The sequence below is a fragment of the Capricornis sumatraensis genome, chromosome 9 (assembly GCF_032405125.1).
Source record: "Capricornis sumatraensis isolate serow.1 chromosome 9, serow.2, whole genome shotgun sequence".
Taxonomy (NCBI): Eukaryota; Metazoa; Chordata; class Mammalia; order Artiodactyla; family Bovidae; genus Capricornis; species Capricornis sumatraensis.
In genome coordinates this window covers 62,591,902-62,614,844 of record NC_091077.1, presented here as the reverse complement: position 1 = coordinate 62,614,844, position 22,943 = coordinate 62,591,902, and the positions used below count along the sequence as shown (strand labels likewise).

Here is a 22,943-nt window from a genome sequence, read left to right as displayed (position 1 = left end):
AATAATTGAGAAAAAAGGAAAAGTAACAGAATACACATTATTTTAGTGCTAAGAAACTATATTGCTTCAATGCTTAAAATAAAGAGGGGGGACTGATTCTTGAAATAGCAAATGGCTTCAAGAATTCTACATAAGTCATGGTCAGATAAAAACATTTGAAAGAAGGCTGCAAGCTTCCTTTAAGAGTTAAGTTTCTTAAGAGACCATTTCTTAGGTAAATTTCTAGCTCCAAAACTGTATCTGACACACTCATGAATAAAAAGCTTTTTTTCATTCATCATTTTCATCACAAAAGAGGTTTATCTTCTTTTTTTCTTTTTGGTTAGAATTTTATACAAGCAAAGCAGATTTTTGATCATTCGTCAGGATGAACTGTCAAGGTTGTCCAGAATTCAGATTATGACAGCAGATACACTTTTTTTTCAATCATTAAGAAAAAGTCAAAGAGAAAACTAAGCAAAGATACTTAGAAAAAAAAAATCTAAGCTGCCTGAGAGGGAACAGACTGGGAAGGACCTGAGGGGAACTGCCCAGGGTGAGAGGACTCAACGCATTTGAGTGATGGCTTATTGTACAAAACTAAAAATCTTTTCAAATTGAACTTTTAAATTCTATAATTTTGTGGTTTGGAAATTATGCCTCAAAAGTTTAAGTAAAAATGCTTTCACATTAAAAAAAAATCTTGAAAGGATAAAATGTTGTAGAGTAATTAAGAATACTGAACACCCAACAGCACCAATGACTACGAAATGTTTGGGGAAGTTCTTCAGTAATCTAAGACCATACTCTGCAAGTTTTGTGAATAATGTCAGCATTTCCAGTAAAAAACAAACCGTAGGACTTCCCTGGTGGTAGAGAGGTTAAGAATCTGCCTGCCAATGCTGGGGATGCAGAGTCGATCCCTGATCCAGGAAGATTCCACATCCTGAGGAGCAACTAAGCCTGTGGGGCCCAAGTACTGCTCCCACACTCCAGAGACTGCGAGCAACAACTACTGAGCCTGCATGCACTAGGGCCTGTGCTCCACAAGAGAAGCCACTGCAACTAGAGAAAGCTCACATGCAGCAAGACCCAGCCCAGCTGAAAATAAACTTAAAAAAGAAAACTCTGGCATTTGAACCCAAAAGATTTAGTCTATATGAGACTCAATCAATTTTCATCAGAAAAATTATTTGGTAAATTAGCTCTCTGAAATCTCCATCTTCATTTCTAGTTCAAACATAAAACAGAAGCTATGAGGAATATGTTAACATCGTACCTTCTGAGAATAGTCTCACCCTGGTTCATTAGAACTCTCAGTTCTTTCAAATTCTATCTAAAATAATGAAAGCAAACAAAATCAAATTGCATTTTCTCAGAAAAACTAATGTTTTATTAGTTCCTGATCTATTATAATTAGAAACTATGCATACCAATGAAAATATAGGCTAAAAATTTCTCAAGATCCTCCCTTATTTATTAAATACTCCTGAAACACTATGTCCTTCTAGAAGAGCTTTTGCAAATTAAGAATATTATGGATTCTGGTTGTTACTTATATAACAGCACAAGCCAATGGATACATTACTGGTGGACTATGAAGCATGTACCACAATCAGAAATTGTTAAACTAGATAGTCTTATCCTTGTTAATTATCAACAGCAAATCCTCCTTCCTCCTGCTGATGTGAAGACTGGGAGACTTCCTAAAATATAACATGCCACTCTCCCAAGACTAAATAAGTAAGTCTGCTGAACATTCCAAATATATCTAATTTGGAGATCACTCTCTTTTAACACTGCTTTCAGAACTAAAGGATAAACTTTTGGGGGCATATATTACAAATCACTCGGAAATCAATATAGTCTAGAAAGATCAGTGACGAAAGAAACAGGACCTGGCAAAAATAAAGGGAAAGGGAAGAAATCACTCACTTCCATTCAAGTTTACATTCCACTAATTTTATATCCAACTTTGTGACGTTGTGACTGTCATATGTCATAATAAGCCAAAAGGGGTATAGGGGATAAGAAAAACATATTTTAAAAATTATACTTTATCTTACTTTTCCAAGAAATACTTTAAAGGTCCTAGGTTAGAGAAAGAGGAATTAAAGAAGTAAAGGAAAACGTGGCCACTTAGAAATATATCCACTACTGTATTCCTGAGCTAGAAACAATTTCTCTAGTGCCCCTCAGTTCTTTCATCTCTAAAATTAAAATCATAAAAAAATAATAAAAATTTAAAAAATAAATAAAATTAAAATCATAACTGCAAGAACTAAGTGTATGGTAGTAAGCACTTAATATTAACTGTTACAATATATTGATATTGTAACTATTAACTGTAACAAAAGAAAACATTTCTACATTCCACCATTTTCTGTCACCCAGAAGACTATTTCCTTAACCATTTTGCTAGCAAAATAAAAACAGGATTATCTCCTTTAAGAATAATTTTGTAGAATACCCTTGGACTACAAAAAGCCCAAGCACCTAATATAAAACTATGTTTTACTGAACTTCTAGGTTGACTTGATGACAACACTGTTCCACTCATGAATGCCACATAGGAAGACTCACCTGTATGGCCACAGAATGTAACTGGTCCAATTAAACTGTAAAACTAAATCAAGTGCACGTCTTAGTTATCTTAATTTTTAAAACATACATCATGAAGATAAAATGATTTTAGTGTGTTCACACTGTTATGTGTAAAAATTTCTACTCTTTAAAAAATATAAACAAAGCATCATGTATATTTTTGCTCAGTGGCTCAGTCATGCCCAACTCTTTGCCACCCCATGGACTGTATCCATGGACTATAGCCTGCCAGGTTCCTCTATGTACGGGATTTTCCTGGCAAGAATTACTGGAGTCGGTTGCCATTTCCTACTCCAGGGGATGTTCCCAATCCAGGGATCCAACCTGTGTCTCCTGCACTGGAAGGCAGGTTCTGGGAAGCCCCAAGATAGTCACATAGGCACTTAAAAGATTAAAAAGTGACACAATTGATATTTCTGGGAAACTACAATATAAAGTCACCCTATTTATAGCAGTCATATTAAGTCAGTAAGAACTAGATCTAAGAGACACAGTCACTTGCCAAATATGTACTCGTATGATAGCCCTGAAACATTTAAGTGTGTTCAGTATATGTAAAATAGTACATTGTTCAGATACACAGGTAAATATATTTTTTAAATAGTCTGGAAATAAAAATAGACAAATAGACCGCCAAACAGAATAAAGAAATATACTCACACATAAATAGACACTGATTTCCAAAAGGGCAGACAATTCAGTAGAAAAAAGGTATTCTTTTCAACAAATCGTGCTGGAATAACTGTATATCCATATACACAGAGAGAACCTCAATTCAAGCTTCACAGTGTATTAAAACTTAACTCAATAGTTTTAGATGAAACCTAAAACTATAAAAATTCTAAAGAGAATCTTAATGACCTTGGGTCATTTTTGGATATAACAAAATGTATTCTATAATAAGACAGATTGATAATGTGAACTCCCATCAAAATTAAAACCTTTCAGGGACTTATCTAGAGGTCCAGTGGTTAAGACTCACTGCTTCCAATGCAGGGGGTGCAGGTCTGATCCCTGGTCAGGAAGCTGGGATTTTGTACACTGGGTAATGTGGCCAAAAAAGTTTTCACTTTGCAAGACAGACTATTAAGGGAATGAAAAGGCAAAGGCTTGCAGTAAATATCTGGAAAGCAACCTGTATCCAGAATATATAAAGAACTCTCAAAGCTGAATAACCCGATAAAAAATTAGTGTAAGACCTAGAGACAATTCATCAAAGAAATTATGAAAAATGCTGAACATCAATATCATCGGTAATTACAGAAATGCCAAATAAAACCACAGTAAAGTACCACTGACATATCTGTCAGGGTGACAACTTCAAAGGCTGACTATACAGTGTTGCAGAGAAGGAAAGACATCCCACTCCAGTGTTCTTGCCTGGAGAATCCCAGGGACAGAGGAGCCTGGTGGGCTGCTGTCTATGGGGTCGCACAGAGTTGGACACCACTGAAGCAACTTAGCAGCAGCAGCAGCATACAGTGTTGGCCAGGATATTGAGGAAAAGGAACACTCGAACACTGCTGGCAGGAATGTAAAACAGTACAACCACTTTGGAAAAGTTAGGCAGTTTCTTAAGAAGCTCTGTTTGTAATAGCCAAAAGCTGGAAACAAACCAATTTCTACCAGCAGGTGAATGGATAAACAAATTGTTGTATATTTACAGACCAGAACAGTCAATGCTGCTAAGTTGCTTCAGTCGTGTCCAACTCTGTGCGACCCCAGAGACGGCAGCCCACCAGGCTCCTCTGTGCCTTAGTCAGCAATTAAAAAAAAAAAGAGAAGCACATATTGTATGATTCCATTTATATAAAAATTCTAGAAAGTATAAACTGATCTTCAGAGACAGAAAGCAGGTAAGGGATCCCTGGGGGCAGAGGAGGAGGGGGAGTGGACAAGAGAGAGAGAAGGCAAAGGCACACGAGCCACTCTGGGGGATAAGCGCTATTTTCACTGCGGTCTTGGCTGTGGTGATGGTTTCATGGGTATAAACACCACCAAAAGCTGTCAGATTCTACACCTGAAGTATGTGCAGTTTACTGTATGTCAATCATACCTCAATAAAACTATTTTTTAACCCACTAATATAACAGCTTGGAAAGACCAAAGATTGTCTCACAAGAAGAGAGCAGAATGGGAACCTACATAGGAAAGTAAGCAAATTTAAAAGAGTGATGCAAAATGTTAACTGTCAATTTTGAGAGAGACATTTAAGGAATTTTTTTTACTCTATTGTAATACCTATCAAAAACACTAAGAAATAAACAGTGAGGGTTTCTGTCTACTAACATAAGTGTACTAAACTATTGTGAAGTCTGCTGCAAGGCTATGCTATGTATTCAAACACGTGAAATCTGGCTTAACCATCAGAAATAAAAAGGCTTTCCAGGAACCAGAGAAACTACTGCAGAAACCAAGCTACTCTAGCTCACAGCAAGAGCAGCATAACCATCACTGAACTTACTACTGTTCAATCTACTTTCCAAACTCCTCACATTCACCACCTGTTACCCTCCTTCAAAGCTCTTCCTGACAACTCATTAGAGAGATGGGACAGGCAAAAATACAAGGTGAGTCTGAAGTACCTGACAAAGGAAATGCTTTAAAAAATAATAATAATAATAGGCAATCAAAAGGACACAAGTCAAAACTAGAACAACTGAAGCAATAAATAAGAAGCAAAAATAAGTTAGAACACTGGATTACAACCCCCTAAAATAACTAAAAATCTAAAAATTAATGGGTAAAGTGTTTTAAAAAATGGGAAAATGACGTTCTTAAAAAATACAGCAGAACTTTTCTGGTGGTCCACCAGTTAAAACTGAGCTCTCAATGCAGGGAACGTGGGTTCAATCCCTAGTCAGGGAACTAGATCCCACATGCCGTAATGAAGAGTTCAGAGCCACAACTAAAGATCCTGTGTAAAGACCCTGCACAGCCAAATAAGTAATTTTTTTTAATGAGAATAGACACCTTTCTTACAAAAGAATTTTAAATGTAGAAAAAACAAGGGAAATATAGAGTCACCATGAGAACACCTCAAGAGCTGCAGGCAACGTCTACTAAAAAATGAAAAAATTTAGCAGGGAAACTAGAGAAACAGAGTATCTGCTTAAGTGTTTTCCCCAAAAAATGTTCAGTTACCTACAGTGGCAGCTTTAATACATGTTCACAAATTCTAAGGCTCTCCTTCCTTAGTGACTAGCTTCTAATGAAAATAATGCAAAGGAAAGAAATACTACCTGGTAGCCACCAGGTAGAGATCAAGGTTAAAGTCAACCAGGATTGATATTATGTGCCCTGGGACGTGGTGAGAAGGCTAAATCACCTCTGGTATTTTCTCCAAAATCTATAACCTTAGTCTACCCAACCCCAAGTACACTCAAATTGAGATCAAGTGTCAAAGTCATTAAACACAAAGAAAATACAACAAACTGGCACAGATCAGAGGAGCGAAACCAGGGAGACTGGAGAACTAACTGCAATGTGGTAACTTGGACTGGATTCTGAAACAGAAAAAAGGACACCAGTGGAAAAACTAAGGAAATGCAAGTAAGGTCAGTCCTTTAGTTAACAGGACGTTATCAACGTCAATTTCTTACTGTCAATAAATGCATCATGATTAGGTATGATGCTAACAAGCAAGATGAGTGAAGGGTATACAAGACATGTCTGTATTCCAACTCTCCTGTAAATCTAAAATTACCTCAAAAACAAGTTTCCCCAAGAGAAAAAAACTTTAAGAATTGGGAAATTTAATTCACTAACTTTTCTTGGTTTTTAATATCCCTCCCACAATCCAGCAGTAAAACCCAGTCAATTAGATTTACAATTAAGCAAAAATCTGGCCTAAGATGAAAAAATACTTTTATAATATTTCATCTATCAAATTCCTTAAACATGAATTTCCTATGCTTTAGATCTCATAAAAGGTGGATGTATGCCAGGAGTAAGCTTAAGACAGTTGATAAACATGGGGTATACTTGAGGCAGGTTAAAAAAAAAAACCTAAAAAAGGCAGGTGCCACTGATGCCTTCCAAGATTCTAAAACCTTGAAATTTTAAATAAGGAAATATATCTAGCACATATCTCTACTAGGTATACCACAAGCTTTACAAAATAGTTTAAGACAATTACTTGGGTTACAGGGCTCTAGGTCTTACAAGCAAAAACATGAGAACACCTAAAATGTGTGAAACAACTTCAAAAATACATAAAGGGTTATACAAACAAGCAATGATGCTGCCACACAGCCACTTAAGGATGACATTCCTACCAAGTCAAAGTGTGTCCCATGCAAGAAGCCAGTTTTTTCTATGAACCATCTCTAGTATTTGCTTTTTACTATCATATAAGAATCGAATCGCCAGTCTATGTCCGACGCAGGATACAGCATGCTTGGGGCTGGTGCACGGTGATGACCCAGAGAGATGTTATGGGGAGGGAGGTAGGAGGGGGGGTTCATGTTTGGGAACGCATGTACACCCATGGGGATTCATGTCAATGTATGGCAAAACCATACAGTATTGTAAAGTAAAATAAAGTAAAAATAAAAGACAAAAAAATAAAAAATAAAATAAATATCTGAAATACATCACACAGGCTAAACAGCTAAGCAATATGACATAAAAGACTGGCCAGTGGTCAGAAGTGGAAACCTATCACTTCATGTCATCTAAAGCCTTGATTTTATTCACAAAGACCAGTCTTCAAGGGAACTTTTAATTACTTTCTGCTCTGTAAAGCTTCCTCTTCCCAGTCTTCAAGTGCAAATTTTTCCTCTTCACCCTCTTCATCTAATCATCAGGTTTGCAATTAAGTTTTCCCAACCAAAGCCAGATGGCCTGACTAAGGATACTAAAAAAATAAACAGAATGCTGATTTTTGAGATTTAAAAACATAAATGTAGTTGTTCACCACAGAATGCTCACCAACTACAAGTGATTATCGTTGCTGAACCTCAAATTTAACTCCATGGCTGGAAGGACAGTATTGTACTAAATGTCCTATAGCTGTTAAAAACTGACTAGCCAGAGGTGGGAAAAAAAGCTTTTCTTACCTACCTACTTTAACAATCATCTTCCTTTTTAAAATCAATAAACCTTGCCAAGGCAGTCTTAAAGCACAATTAAATGAATACACAATTTATACTTGAATTTTGAAATATTTTAAAAAACAAATCTAACTGCAAAATGTTGAGTGATCAAGGGACTAATGTTATAAACTGGCAAAAAGAAAAATTGGTTTAGGGCACACATGCAGGCTTTATACCAAATTTCATCTTTTAACACTGTCCCATCCATCTTAAGTATATACAGTTCACAAACCTATAAAAATTTAAAACTAACTTCTGCCCTTTACTTTCTAGGCAAAATACTAAAACAAATTATTTAAAATGTAAATTACCAAAACCTGCTGTGAAGTAGGTCACCAAGAAACATTACCAAATCTAACGTTCCCTTAACAGACTGTCAGCTGAGAACAGCAAACTTGAGTTGAATAAAAGAACAAAGAACTATCTACTTTTCTACCAGTTAGAAGAGGTACAAAAGCTTATATTAAAAGGAATTAACAACAAAAGTAATCTCTAGTTTGGATGAGAGACTGGAAGGCAGACAAGTCTTATATTATCACAATTTGCTTCAATTATTTGCTCCAGATAAATGAAAGCACAAGTCATCAACGAGGCTACCAATCTGTGAAATACATTTTCATATTCCTACCCACTGGAACCCATTTGCCTGAAGTCAAGAGATTTTTTTAAAATATCTACAGGGGAAACTAGCAAACATTTCCCTCATTTAATGCACAAACGTTCAGTCTGATATTTACCTCAAGTAACAATTAGTGGACTCAAATTAACAGTTTAAATGTTGGTCATTAGTGTTTCAACATTTGGTAACTTAAAATGTTACTAATTAACTGGTGTCTAAATGCAGGTAACTGTAATTGTTACAAGAAGGCAGGTTCCAGAACTTTCCTGGTGGTCCAGTGGTTAGGACTCCGAGATCCCAATGCAGGGGGCCCAGGTTCACTCCCTCCTCAGGGAACTAGATCCCACATGCCTCAACTAAGACAGCACAGGCAAAAAAATTTTTTAATATATAAATTTTAAAAACAGTCAAGTTCCAAGGAAAATAATGTTCTACTCCAAGCTATCTGCCATTCAGGAAAACACTAACAAAGGTTAACAATCTATTCATAAGATATTTTGATCCTGTATTTACTGCTACTTTCGGTTAAGAAATATGGAAATTACTGGGTAAATGGAAACACAAAAGTGTTTCAAAGCTTTTTAATTTACTTCTAAAGATGTGAATCATGTGCTCCCTTTACCGGCAAAATAAGGGCTTCCCTAGTGGCTCAGACAGTAAAGAATGTCTGAATGTGCAAGACCTGGGTTTGGGTTGGGAAGATCCCCTGGAGAAGGGAACGGCTACCAATCCAATTTTCTGGCCTGCAGAGTTCCATGGACAGAAGAGCCTGGCAGACCATGGGGTCGCAAAGAGTCGGACATGACTGAGCGACTTTCACTTCACTTAGCAGCAAAAAAATTCTTATATAAAGGTCAATTCTAAAAAGTGTCTGCACACACAAAATAGATTTTAAAGAGAAAGGAAAAGGTTGACAGTCATTTCAATGAAAATTAATTCAGAATAGCTAGCTCCAAAACTCATTGCAGCTTTAGCTCAAGTAGAGACATTTGTGATTCCAAGTAATGATTCAGACCTGCAACACAGGAATATTTATTATTTCATTAAGCCAAGGAATAAACTAGCTTTGAAAAATCTCAAATGTAACTCTACTAGAAAAATTTACACTCAAGTTTTTGAAGGTGTCTTCTTTGCATATAACGGGAGCATCTACAGAATACTAAATAAATGTATGAAGACAAAAGCTTTTCACCCATAGAAGTTTACCTCAATCACCCCTAATTCATCCAGCTTAGGCTCCACAGAGGGTCAAGCCTGTACTGTAAGTGGGCACCAAGCTTTCCACTCCAATTTCAAAATTTCACTTACACATGCAGACCTGAACCTCATCCTCATTTTTTTCAACTACATAAAACGAGGAAGTTAATCTTGTGGAAGGTCTTTCTCAAAACCTTGCTCCAATTAAAAAATGGAGGGAAAAAAAGATTCAAGATCTAGTATCAGAGCCTAACTTCCTGCTGGTGATAACTTCCCATCCTCAGGCTGTAAGGATCGAATCCGAGGAGGAACACTGTCCAGGATCACCTGGACGTATTGATTTTATTCTGCACTTTCCCCAAAAGCATTTTAGGGCAGCAAACCTGTAGGAAGATGTGCAGAAAGGAACCCTTTCTTACCCTTTGTCATAATCCCACGTCCAACCCTCTTCTCCCTGGAAACCCTGCAAGTGGCTCAAGTACAAATAAATGCCTCTGCAGTCGGTCTTCCGAGGCTGCGGTTGTCCCCAGGGACTAGAGCTCTGGGGGCAAAGATACCCTGTGGCCGCACAGAGCGCTGGAACAAAGAATGAAGCAGGTTCGGGGACTAGGAGTCAGAAGGCCTGGGTTCAAACAAATACCTGCCCCTCATGGCCTGTGTGCCTCTGACCGTGTCACTCCACCTCTGGGCCTTCGAGTCGGCTGTAAAAATAGGAAAATCACCGTACCTACCTCATCGGGGCGTTTCAAGAGTAAAGAAGAAACACACAAGTTGCTCCGCACAGTGCCTGGCACATAGTGAGGGCTTAGAAAAATGTTAGTTATTATCATCACTCAATACCCATGAACTCGCTGCCCCTTTACTCCCTGTAAAAAAATTCGAAAACCTAGGAGCAGCATTTCGGCTTCCAGTGTCGAAAAATTCTCACCGCACTTTCGTGCCTCACCTCCCCCCTCCCGCACCACCACCACCATCAAAGAAAAGCCTCCTCTGGTCTAGGAGGAGCCCCCACCAAAGGAGGAAGGCCTCGCTAGCGCGCGGGGAAAGCGAGCGGGAAAAGCTGACGATCCGGCCGCGCGGGGCCCCAGGCCCCCAAGATCACCCTGGGGCCCGGGCGGCGGCCGCGGCTCGCTCTCGCCCCGCGTGGCCGTTGGGCGCGGCACGCGCACGCGGCGGACGCGGACACGGCCACGCGCGCCGGGCCAGTGGGGGCGGGAGGCGGAAAGTCGCCGCGCGCCCGTGCGCCCGCCGCGCGCGCCTGCGGCCGTTGGGGAGCGGAGGGGGGGGGACGGTGGGCGCGCCTGGCGCGGTCGCCGTTCGGACTTCTCCTCCCTCCCATCAGAGCCCCAGTTAGTCCGCGTCCTGGGGCCGCCCAGCCCCGCCCACGCTCCAGCTTACCTGCGCGGCTGAGCGGGAGAGGAACAAGCTCTGCTCCACGGCACGGCAAAAGGTAAAAAACCCCTCACGCAACTGCGTCCGCACACACGCGTGCTCCGTCGCCGGGCTATATAACGGTGACTCAGCCTAACTTGTTGCGGCCAGGTCGGCCAGGCTGGTGGCCAATCCCGACTGCGTCCTGTGGGCTCTTCGAGCAGCAATTGGGTACTGACTCAGGATGAAGGCGTGGCTCTTGATTGGCTTTAACTCATGCCTATGAGACTGTGAAGAGCTCGTTTCCCTAGTAACGAATTGGCACTGAGAGAGGCCAATAAGTGAAGGGTACGGTGTGAAGGCGGGAGGGAATTTCTTTGATCGATGTCCATTGTAGCCAATAAATATGTGGGGCCATTCCCATTCGTTAAAACGTCTTCCCCTGGGCGGAGATCAGTTCTCCCTGCAGGAGCGGTTGCTCCACAAGGTGGGGCCCGTGTACTTTGGGGAAGTAAACCCCAAGCAACTAGGAGGTGGGCGCCAGGATGGCCAAGGAAGCCCCCGGCCAATCGCAGCGCGGGAAGGAGCTGATTGACGCGGGGGTTGGACGGCACCAAGGAGACCGAGCCCCGGGTCGCCGTGCCCTTTGGGGCGGTTCTGAGGCTCTACTGGTCCCTGCTTCTGTCTCCTTTTTCCTTTCCTTTTTTGACTCATTGGGTGCGATCCCTGAGACCCCTGATCCCACCTTTTCCGCACAGTTTGATACCAGGGGAACCAGGTGATAAAGTTTCCCGTTGTTTGGTTGTTTTGTTTCTTTCTTATACCAACTTTATTTCCATGTGGCCGCCTAAGGGCACTTGGTGGCTCCCACCATTAGTCAGCACTATTGGACAACTATTCAGGGAAACCAGAGGGGAAAGTAACTCCCATTGTGTACCTAAGATCCTATTCTTTTTTTAAAAAAGTCTCGCGTGAAGAGCATTGAGTTTAAAGACGTATATTTCCACCCTGCGGTTCTTGGCAAGTGCTGCTGCAGGTCACTCGTGCGCGTCCATCCAGAAACGGGAGTTTGTAAATTCTCCTAACGGCTTGGGCCTTTCCTGCAACATCCAGGGCGTCACCACCATTGTCATTCAGATTTCCAATGCTGTGGCTGTGGGGGTTTATTTCTTCGGGTCGTTATGTCTTGACAAGGTAGCTTGTCAAACTCCTTTGTGAACACCCCGAAGCTTTCGCGAAACACTTCAGGCGCTAAGTGGTGCACCAGACTGGTCCTGTCCACGTCTCTTACTGATTTGTTGGGCCCTCTATTGGTCACCATGAGCGGTTTTATATGGAAACACAGGGTCACGCCTCAGTCCCGTTCTCCTTCCAGGCATGTGACCCTGCAGTAGGGGCTCGCGTTAAGTTTTGCAAATTTGGAAATGAAGCACGTGGAGCCTCTCTACTGGAGACAAGGGGGCGCGGACAGCAGCCGGTGAAGTCGGAGGTGCGGCCCCAGGAGCGAAGCGGGAGAATCCCTTTGGCTCCCTAAGCCCCATCTAGCATCGACTTGGCTCATTCAGCATTTATTGGGCTCCAGCGGCTGGGATCAGAGACGATCGAGACGCTGTCCCTGCTGGCTGTCATCCATTCAAGCCCCGACGCCGCGCCGAGAGCTCCCCAAACTGGGGAACCGGTGTGTGGGGCTCTGGAGGCACCTGAGGGAACTCGGCTCAGGCAGAAGCTGCTAAAGGTTTTCTGGAGTAAGGAACCTACAGGATCGTGTTAACCTTGCTAAGAAATTTGAGCTTTATTCTGAGAGCGGTGGAGAGCCCCCGAAAGGTTTCTTAAGAGGGTGGACTAAGAATTTTGCATTTTACAAGACAACTTTCCAAATTGAAAAGCTAATGAGAGCTGGTTGGCAACCCTTAAAATTCACAGATTGGTAATTTAACTCAGTTGGCCTGAGATGGGGGATCCAGGCTATTCTTGATCACATTTGGAGCAAATTTTAAGTGATACAGACAGTTCTTTTTGTAGGACTTTTAGCAGTCTGTTAAAATTGTGTTTATTTCCCTTCTTGCTTGAAAGCCATGTGGCTTTACCAAGAGGCGTGTACTTGGTGTTCATTACAGCACTGTCCACTTTGTTATGATATTTAAAAACTGAAAACATAACTACTCATGAATCTGCAAACCGACTAACCGGTAATATACCCATAATATAGACTACTGTACAGCAGTTTAAAAGAGAATGAGAAAAAACTAGAAGAGAATGAGGTCAAACTATACTGATATGAGCTGATCTCCAGTTGTTAATTGGATTAACTGACAAAAATCAAGTTGAACAAAATATACAATGAGTTCCAATTTATGTTAAAAATGAAAAACCAGAACTCTTGATTTCCCTGTGTTTAAACAGGTATGTAAGTGTGGAGGAAGGGGGAAGGGGATTTAAAACAAGTCATTCCCCTAGGTTGGGAGTGGCAAGGATAATGCTACTTGGAAGTGTTACAATGATACTGTTTTGCCCTATGGTTTTGTCTAATATGTCTGTAGGAAGAAAGGAAGGGGAAATAGATTACCAGAGAGAGAATGTGGATAAGACCTCTCAGGTGGCTGTGACTATATTCCACAGGAGAGAGCAAGTTGGCATCTTCCTGTGGTCATTTCTGTACTGGAATCATAAACCCTCAGGAGGCAGATGCTGGATACTTAGTAAATGTTCAGCGAATAATTTACCACCCTGGAAGTGTCTGGAGTGCTGGTTCTCAAGATGCGGGAGATTTTGCCCTCAGGAGACATGATCTTTTCACAACTACATAGAGGGGCTACTGGCATCTAACGGGTGCAAGCCAAGGAAGCCCAGGAGAGCCCTTTGATGAAGGCGGCCGAATTAATAGTGCCCAGGTGAGAAACTCTGATCTAATCATCTAAGGGAGAGTACCCACCCTCCTCCTAGTCTTTCCACTGGTAAGCAAATTGTGCAAACCCCTCAGAGCATGACTTCACCCTGTTTTTCCTGCCAGTTCTCCCCAAAGCTCTGAGAAACAGGGTGGAAAGGAAACAGAGCAAGATCCTGTGGGACTCTTCAGGTACATATCCTTTCTATGGCCTATTTCATATTTTTGGGCGGAAAAAGACTTCAGCCTCCTTGACCCTCCTTGAGTTCCAAAGGGCTGGTTCAAATTGTTGCTAGTCAGGGAAGGGAGAAGATGCAGAGACAAAGGAGGAGCAATCAAGAAAGGATAGTGCAGCCTGTGGGTAGGGTCCCGGTTCCTCCTTAAGAAATATGCATAACAATATCTTTTGAGTTCTGCAGGAACTAAGGGCCCCACCCAGGAGGAGGATGGTGACTTAAGGCTGAGAGTCAAAATCCCTAGAACCATCCCATTACCTCACCACCAACCAGTCAGAAGAAAGTCACAGGGTTGGGGGAGGGTGGCCAAATGAGACCTAGATGGCAGACAAGACTAGCCCTTGATCCTCAATCAGCAAATGAAATGACACACCCAGAGGCGCCATGACAGTTCAAAAGACCAAGGAGTAGGCATGGCCCAACTCCTGAAAATCTCCATCCTTCTCCAAAATAGATGGAATAATCCTCCCACTCATTAGCATATGAAATTACCCAGCCTATAAAAACTATCCATGCCACATTTCAAGCCGATACTCACCCACTGTAATGGCCCACACTGTCTCTGGAGTGTGCTTCTCTCTGAATCTGAATAAATCCACTGCTTACCTATCACTTTATCTGTCACTGAATTCTTTCTGCAATGAGACTTCAAGAACCTGAGCTTCATTAGGTCCTAAAACCAGGTACCGTGGGTTTTGGCTGGATTCAAGGCCCAAGCTGAGGTAAACAGTTTCACCCTCACCCCAAATTTTACCAGTAAAAACCTCACACTGAAAACAGTCAGGGAGTTTGGGGTGTTTTTTTAACCTGACTCACCCATTCCCCACGCATGGCCCTCTGATGAAAGTGAAAGAGGAGAGCGAAAAAGTTGGCTTAAAGCTCAACATTCAGAAAACGAAGATCATGGCATCCAGTCCCATCACTTCATGGGAAATAGATGGGGAAACAGTGGAAACAGTGTCAGACTTTATTTTTTGGGCTCCAAAATCACTGCAGATGGTGATTGCAGCCATGAAATTAAAAGACACTTACTCCTTGGAGGAAAAGTTATGACCAACCTAGATAGTATATTGAAAAGCAGAGACATTATTTTGCCAACTAAGGTCCGTCTAGTCAAGGCTATGGTTTTTCCTGTGGTCACGTAAGGATGTAAGAGTTGGACTGTGAAGAAGGCTGAGCGCTGAAGAATTGATGCTTTTGAACTGTGGTGTTGGAGAAGACTCTTGAGAGTCCCTTGGACTGCAAGGAGATCCAACCAATCCATTCTGAAGGAGATCAGCCCTAGGTGTTCTTTGGAAGGAATGATGCTAAAGCTGAAACTCCAGTACTTTGGCCACCTCATGAGAAGAGTTGACTCATTGGAAAAAACTCTGATGCTGGGAGGGATTGGGGGCAGGAGGAGAAGGGGACGACAGAGGATGAGATGGCTGGATGGCATCACGGACTCGATGGACGTGAGTCTGAGTGAACTCCGGGAGATGGTGATGGTCAGGGAGGCCTGGCGTGCTGCGATTCATGGGGTCACAAAGAGTCAGTCGGACACAACTAAGCGACTGAACTGAACTGAACTGCTCCAAACTTCAACATTTCAGATTGTTTAGCCTCACTGTGCATCTGGCACATGAACTTCTATTTATTAAGAGTAACAGAAAGATGCATGGTCAAGACCCCAGAAAGTACAGGTTTATGGAGAGAATGGAAGGGTGGTGTACTAGGTAAGGAATGCTCCTAAGAATATCATCAGAATGAGTATCTCCAAGACGTGTGGTCCAGTGGCTATGGCCCTGAGCTCCCAATGCAGGGGGCCTGGGCACATGACACAGCTAAAAATCTGCAGGCCACACTAGAGATCCTGCATGTCACAACAAAGACTGAAGTGTATTGCAACTAAGACCTGGTGCAATGTTTTTAAAAAACTGAATCAGCATTTCCCAAACGTAGCTAATTACTCAGAAACGGTGATTAACTACTTGCAGTAGAAATAGGAAACACCTAAATATGGAATTTATGAGACTAGGTGGATAAAATACAACCATACGATGCGCTCTTACAGTGGACTGTCCAGCAGCCATAGAGAAAATGAGGCAGATCTATGTATATGGTTATAAAGATCTCCAAGAGATGTAAGTGAAGACAGGAAGAAAAAGGTGGCAGGGGACCATTATTAAGGGGACAGTTATTTCTATTAAGATATTCTGTATTGCTATAGTTATCCATGTACAATCCTGAATGGTTTTGCTGTACATGCACAGGTAATATCTTGAAGGTGGAGTCATAAGAAACTCTTAATGGTTGCTAACAGGGAGATGAAATTGGGCCAGGGTGGGAGAAAGGCTTAGTTTTCATTCATTCAAAGTACCCTTTGATACTTTATAATACTGGAGTGGGTAGCCATTCTCTTCTCCAGAGGATCTTCCTGTCTCAGGGATTGAACCCAGGTCTCCTGCATTACAGGTGGATTCTTTACATCTGAGGGACCAGGAAAGCCCTATTTTTTTTAAACATGTGCATGTATTTTTCAAAAATTCAATGTTAAGTATGGATTTTACTTAACATTGATATGAGGAACCTCATAACAGTGATATGAGGAACTACACATATGGAAACTTTGATCTTTAAAACAAACAGGATGGAATACTCTACATTACCCCTTTAGGTATACAAGGTGTTTTGGAAATGAGACACTAAAGTTTTAATCTGCCTCCCTCCCAGATTGCTAACCTCTTTTCCTTTTTCCCTGTACCTTACAAAAATCGTACGAAGATCCCAAAGACCCTTCACTAGCTTATAAATGCATGCCTAACTGAATCCCTGTCTCTTTTGTTACTGACTGACTGCAGACTCATCACATCTTCAGATTGTGACCATGAGCCAGGCATCCTGCTAATGTTCTCTATAAAAATCATCTCATTTAGTAGTCACAACAACCCTATCTCAGAAACAGGCTCAGTGAGAGTAAGCAACTGGCCCAAGGTCACACACCGAGGGCTAGAAACTAGGACTCTCTGACTTCAAGTCCATGTTCTTTTACCCACTTGTGAGTACTGCCCAGGGAAGGACAATACAGCAGCCACAGGTAGAGAAAGGAGGCAGGACCTCCTCAGAAACCCCTGAGAGGCTGGGATTTTCTTTCCTTTTCTCAGGCAAGGCACCAGGTATTGCTGTGTAGACAGAGTTGAATCCACAGCAAATCCCTGTAAGCTACAGCCAAAGCTTTTTGCAAAGAGAGCACACTCTGGTACCATCTATAGACTTCCGTGTCCTCGCTTCCTGTGGCTTCAAAGAGGGACCAAATCTTGGAAATGCAAATAACATAGCATGTATCGAGCACCTACTGTGTGATAGGCATGGTGCTCTAGGCACCATGTTTGAGCTGCTCCTCACAAGGGTGTTAAGAAATCACCTTCCAAGTCAGCGGACTAGTGTTCAATCCTTGGTTAGGAAACTAAGATCCCACATCCCACAGAACAACTAAGGCTGCGAGCCAAAACTAAAGCGTCCGTATGCCACAGCTAAGACCCATCACAGCCATAAATAAATAGATACTTTCTAAAAATGTTGACCAGGGTGTGGGAAAAGAGTTACTTTCATATACTATTAGTAGAAATATAAGGTAGCATAACCATTCTGAGGGCTATTTCAAAGCAACTGTTAAAATCCACCAGGGATGGGTTAGGGATGGATTGGAAGTCTGAGATTAGCAAATGCAAACTATTAAGTATGTACAACTGAGTCACTTTGCTGTACCATAAACTAATTGTAAATTAACTATACTGCATAAAATAGATTTTTCTTAAAATTCATAGCCCTATAACTCAGAAGTTCTACTTTTCTACAACTACTCTGAAGAAACACTCCCACATGTGTACAGTGAGCAAAGATGTTCATTACAGTATTGTTTGTAATACTGAAAAATAATCTAGACATCTCTCAATAAGGGAATATCTAAATTTATAATAATAAATACATACTAGAGGATTTTATGCAGTGATTTTAAAGATTGAGCTAGTTTATGTATATATGTGCATTTGTATTCACAATATTCATATTTTAAGTATATGCTGCAATAATATATAGCATAAATCTCAAGAGGATATTAATAAAAAAAGAGCATCTCACAAATTATGTATAGTATGTCGTGTATGCTTAAAAAATACCAAAACTTAGAGCTTCCCTGGTGTTCCAGTGGTTAAGAATCCATCTGCCAGCTCACAGAACATAGGTTTGATCCCCGGTCTGGGAACTAAGAAAGATCCCACATGCTGCACGGCAGCTAAGCCCATGCACCACAACTACTGAAGCCTGTGCACTCTAGAACCTGTGGTCTGCAACAAGAGAAGCCACAGCAATGAGTAGTCCCTACTGTCTGCAACTAGAGAAAGCCCACGCACAGCAACGAAGAGCCCACGCACTGCCACAAAGACTCAACGCAGCCATAAATAAACAAAATACCAACGACTATTATTTGCATGTGTTTGTAAATGCATAGGAAACTATCTGGAAAGATGTGCAGCAATCTGATCAGTTACTAACTCTATGGAGAACAGTGACCTAAGAATTTGAAGGAGACTTTCACTTTATCTGTATTATTTTTCAATTTTTTTTTACATTAAGAAACTTTTCCTATAATATGTAATTTTAAAATTAGCTTGTCATAACTCTAAGAGGAGGTTTTGAGTGCTTTTATGTACCAGGCACTAAACTGATCATTTTATGAGCCCTGTCTTTTTTCTCACAACAGCACTATGAATACAGGTCAAATTATTAATATTATCTTTATTTTACAGGAAGAGAAACTGAGATTTGGAGAGGTTAATTGTCCAAAACAGCCAGGAATTGAACACAGGTTTGTCTGGACTGTCTCATGGAACACAGCTTTAAATCCTAGAAGCCTACAGTAGTTTGGCAGAGAATAAAGGAACAAGCTCCAATACTTTGGCCACCTGATGCAAAGAGCCAACTCAATAGAAAAGACCCTGATGCTGGGAAATACTGAAGGCAGGAGAAGAGCAAGACAGAGGATGAGATGCTTGGATGGCGTCACTGACTTGATGGACATGAGTTTGACCAAGCTCCGGACGATGGTGAAGGACAGCGAAGGCTGGCGTGCGGCAGTCCATGGGGTCACAAAGAGTCATACACGACTGAGGGACTGAACAACAGCAACAACAAAGGGACAAAGGGAGGGTGTCTGACAAACATCCTCTTTACTTTTGACCACAGTGCTCGGAGTCCACTCAAGCATGCTGGGGACTGTGGCGGCCCAAAGAGTTTGTTCCTTGTCTAAAGAGTCCCCAGCAGTCATCAGTTCAGTTCAGTTCAGTTGCTCAGTCATGTCCGACTCTTTGCGACCCTGTGGACTGCAGCACACCAGGCCTCCCTGTCCATCGCCAACTCCCAGAGTTTACTCAAACTCATGTCCATTGAGTTGGTGATGCCATCCAACCATCTCATCCACTGTAATCCCCTTCTCCTGCCTTCAATCTTTCCCAGCATCAGGGTCTTTTCAAATGAGTCAGTTCTTCCCATCAGGTGGCCAAAGTATTGGAGTTTCAGCTTTAATATCAGTCCTTCCAATGAACACCCGGGACTGATCTCCTTTAGGATGGACTGGTTGGATCTCCTTGCAGTCCAAGGGACTCTCAAGAGTCTTCTCCAACACTACAGTTCAAAAGCATCAATTCTTTGGTGCTCAGGTTTCTTTATAGTCCAGCTCTCACATCCATATATGACTACTGGAAAAACCATAGCTTTGACTAGATGGACCTTTGTTGACAATGTCTCTGCTTTCGAATATGCTGTCTAGGTTTGGTCATAACTTTTCCTCCAAGGAGCAAGCGTCTTTTAATTTCATGGCTGCAGTCACCATCTGCAGTGATTTTGGAGTTAGCAGTCATCAGGGCGATGAAATTGGGTCAGGTGGGAGAAAGGCTTAGTTTTCATTCATTCAAAGTACCCTTTGGTACTTTGTAATACTGGAGTGGGTAGCCATTCCCTTCTGCCAGGGATCTTCCTGACTCAGTGTTATTTTCTGATCCTATGGTTTCTCCTCTTTCCTGGTTCCTGGCAGGACTATACTTTCCTGTCCCCTTCATTGTTTATTTTTTGAAATGTTTATTTATTTGGCTGTGTTGGATTTTAGTTGTGGAACTCCAGATCTTTGTTGGGTCTTGCAGGATCTTTCATTGTGGCATTGGGACTCTAGTTGTAGTCTGAGAGCTCAGTAGTTGCTGAACACAGGCTTAGTTCCCCTGCAGCATGTGAGATCTTAGTTCACCGACCAGGGATTGAACCATGTCCCCTGCATTGCAAGGCAGATGCTTAACCACCGGGCCACCAGGGAAGTCCCTTCCTGTTCCCTTTAAAGATAGACATGACCATGCACTTTGCTTTGACCAAAACAATGTGAGCAGAATTGACCCAGATATCTTCCAGGCAGAGAAGTCTTTGGAGCTGGTGATCGTTTGCCAAGGTCTTCCCTACCCACACTCATCCCAGTATTCAATGCTGTCCCATATGGATAATCCCCATCGACCTCGATCTCTGGGCAACAACAATTGGCACAGAGCCATTCCTCCAAGGTTCCCAATCTCTGATGGGCAAAATGCATGAGCAAGAAAGAAATCTGTGCTTCAAGGCTTTGAGGTTTGGGGAATGTTTGTTATTATTAATACCACAGCATTACCTGGCCTATCCTGCCAATTACAGATAGGTTTCCAGATCTTCCAGTTTTTCAGGAGATACTCAAATCTGGGTCATCATATGACATCACTTTGTTCTTTTTTTTTTTTTTCTTAACGTTTTATTAATGGTATACAACTGTTTTGCTCTCACTTTAAAAAATGCAGTGAAATATTCTAGGACTGTAACTGAATTTATTCTTGTTTAAAACTTTTTTGGAATTTTAGTTGTTTTAAAATGTGTCCCTTGGGCTTCCCTGGTGGTCCAGTGGTTAAGAATCCACCTGCCAATGTAGGGGACATGGGTTCCATCCCTGACCTGGGAACTAAGATCCCATATGTGGCAGAGCAACTAAGCTCATGTGCCACAACTACTGAGCCCAAGCACCCGGAGCCTGTCTGCAACAAGAGGAGCAACTGCCATGAGAAGCTCTCGCACCACAATCAGAGAGTAGCCCCTGCTCACTGCAACTGAAGAAAGCCCACGCACAGTAACAAAGACCTAGCACAGCGCCCCACCCCCCAAAAAAAAAGAAAAAATGCTTCTCAGTGCTCGTAACAAGGAAGCAACTAATTTTACATGCCATTCTACAAGTAGATTTTTTTTAAGTAGATTTGTTTTTAATTGTGGTAAAATACACAGAACATAAAATTTACCAATATGACCATTTTAAAATTTGTAATCCAGTAGCATGAAGCACATTCACAATGTTGTTCCACCACACTCAGTGTTCTTAAATGTGGTCAGCTACTCCAAAAATGTTTTGAACACTTTTGGAACTGAATAAAATATGTCTACAGGCCAGACTGAGTCAGTTTGAAACTTTGCCAGATGCTAGGCTCCCCCTCCCAAGCCTCCAGCCCAAGCTGCCTTGGCTTTGTACCCCCTCTCTTCTCACGCCTGAGCTTCTCTGCAGGCCCTTTCAGCTCAGAACCTTTCAAGTGTTCCTCAGTGGATAAAGCAATGAAGCAGCTAGTGCATACCTTTATTATAACACAGAAAATAGACACTTGGTCTAATAGAGGGAGTAAACGGCAGCTACAAAAGTCTCTCTTTGCAAAAGCTTAACCCACAGTGTAGGGCTTCCCTGGTAGCTCAGCTGGTCAAGAATCTGCCTGCAATGCAGGAGACCCCAGTTCTATCCCTGGATTGGGAAGATCCCCTGGAAAAGGGAAAGGCTACCCACTCTAGTATTCTGGCCTGTAGACTGGTGGGCAAAGAGTTGGACACAACTGAGCAACTTTAACAGACACAGACAAACCCCAGCATCTGCCATAGGGTCACTACAGTAGGTGGAGTTTAGAGGTAGGGTATTCCTGGAAGAAAGCACCAATTAATGTCTGAGAACCCACCCTCCACTCAGTTCAGTTCCATCGCTCAGTTATGTCCAACTCTGGCTTCCCTGTCCATCACCAACTCCCAGAGTCCACCCAAACTCATGTCCATTGAGTCAATCCTGCCATCCAGCCATCGCATCCTCTGTCGTCCCCTTCTCTTCCCACCTTCAATCCTCCCCAGCATCAGAGTCTTTTCTAGTGAGTCAGTTCGTATCAGGTGGCTCAAGTATTGGAGTTTCAGCTTCAACATCAGTCCTTCCAATGAACACCCAGGACTGATCTCCTTTAAGATGGACTGGTTGGATCTCCTTGGACTCTCAAGAGTCTTCTCCAACACCACAGTTCAAAAGCATCAATTCTTCGGTGCTCAGCATTCTTTATAGTCCAACTCTCACATCCGTACACGACCACTGGAAAAATCATAGCCTTAACTAGACGGATCTTTGTTAACAAAGTAATGTCTCTGCTTTTTAATATGCTGTCTAGGTTGGTCATAACTTTCCTTCCAAGGAATAAGCGTCTTTTAATTTCATGGCTACAGTCACCACCTGCAGTTAATTTGGAGCCCAGAAAAATAAAGTCAGCTACTGTTTCCACTATTTCCCCATCTATTTGCCATAAAGTGATGGGACCGGATGCCATGATCTTAGTTTTCGGAATGTTGAGTTTTAAGCCAACTATTTCACTCTCCTCTTTCACTTTCATCAAGAGGCTCTTTAGTTCTTCTTCACTTTAAGACATAAGGGTGGTGTCATCTGCATATCTGAGGTTATTGATATTTCTCCTTGAAATCTTGGCAATCTTGATTCCACTCACCACTACACGTGACTATAGTCTATACATTCCTATCCTCCCAACAGTCAGAAAGGGCCCACTTCCCAGGCTCACTGGCTTGTGATGAAGTGACTTACCCAAGTTGACAAGGCTAGTAATGAGATT

General features: G+C 41.9%; 1 protein-coding gene across 1 annotated transcript in view; it reads right to left on the bottom strand.

Moving 5' to 3' along the window:
* G3BP1 (G3BP stress granule assembly factor 1) overlaps positions 1-10,979 on the bottom strand; it is a 29,903-nt gene extending 18,924 nt beyond the window's left edge. The window contains exon 1 of the mRNA XM_068979683.1: positions 10,894-10,979. The gene's annotated coding sequence lies outside the window, so the exon portion shown is untranslated. The remainder of the gene's footprint in view (positions 1-10,893) is intronic.
* Between the last annotated feature and the right edge of the window lie 11,964 nt (positions 10,980-22,943).